We start from the raw sequence: 1,345 nt of genomic DNA on the forward strand, positions 1-1,345 counted from the left end.
GAACACTGGTGCGTTCTAGAGCGTCCAGTGAGAGACGTTTTGCGCTTTTTGGCCGCTCAAAACGCGTTTGGTGTGAACGTAGCATCAGTTTAACCCATTTTACCCCACTGGCAACAATTGTTGCCAAAGTGTATCACTGTCATTTTTGACTAAGTAAAAAAATCTCAAAGGTATTAATGCAACATTTTCCACTTATACACTAGTAGACAACTTAGACAAAGGTTTTGATTTTGAAAAAAATAATTCCAAGTGCTTCCTCTCGCATGAAATCATATGTTTCCCGCTCCTTCCGGCTGAAGACATGAAAGATACAAATCATCCTGGAAAGAGGTCAATTTCATAAAATCTCTTTTGATTTTCCCCCAGACATATTTATAATTATTTAATCTTTCAAGTCTCTAGAATAACCCTCCCCCCCAAAAATTGTACCTAGAATAAATTTTTTTGTCAATGGGCTTATTTCTGTAAGCGGCAACAAAAGTTGCCAATGGGCAAATAGCTTGTTGCTAACTAAAGGAAAACACTGTCTGCAGGATTGTGTCTAATTTACTTATTTCATATTGCAGAATGATGTACAATGTCTTATTTTAGCCTTCTTAGGATACTCTTCCTAGCTAAATAAATCCATAGGTATTCAAGGCCTGTGTGTATGGCTTGTAAAAGATACCACAGAATCTGACACAGCTGTTTTTATGGGGACTTGGCATTGACTTCCATTATTTTCTACAGCCTAACCCTGACCACCAACCCTAAAGCTAACTTCACAGGTACCTACCTGACCCTAAAACWAACCTAAACTCAATTCACACCTTAGCCGTAAACTTAAACCCGACCCACCAGCGGTGTTTCCCCTTAAGGGGACAAGATTCAGGTCCCCATACCAGTCAGAGCCCCATATGTAACATTAGGTCCCCACAAGTACACGTGTATGCCAAAAAACTGTCCCACAACATAGGGAATACCAGTCCACAAATAAATTCCCTTTCACCTCTGGTATGTTATTTATGTAAGCATTTTTCATAAAATAATAGGCCCAAATAAAAAAAAATCAATCATGTATGTGGTTTTTTCCTTAGGCAGGTCCCACACTGTTGCAGAGGTGCAACAGTGTGGTCCACATGCTGCAGGACTCTGCGGGACTCAGGAAACTGTGGCAGACGCACATCATTTGCGTGTGAAAAGTGTGATGTGCCACTACATGTGGAGTGCTTCAAGAAGTACAACACTAAGTAGAACATGCATGAAAGATGGAATTTATGGGTTGAAATATATACATTCAGTATATGTCATTAGAGGTTCTTAGAAAAAAAAAAGTGTTGCGTATAAAAAATTGAGAATAAAAAAA

This window comes from Austrofundulus limnaeus, unplaced genomic scaffold, assembly GCF_001266775.1.
Source record: "Austrofundulus limnaeus strain Quisiro unplaced genomic scaffold, Austrofundulus_limnaeus-1.0 Scaffold268, whole genome shotgun sequence".
In the NCBI taxonomy this organism is placed as follows: domain Eukaryota; kingdom Metazoa; phylum Chordata; class Actinopteri; order Cyprinodontiformes; family Rivulidae; genus Austrofundulus; species Austrofundulus limnaeus.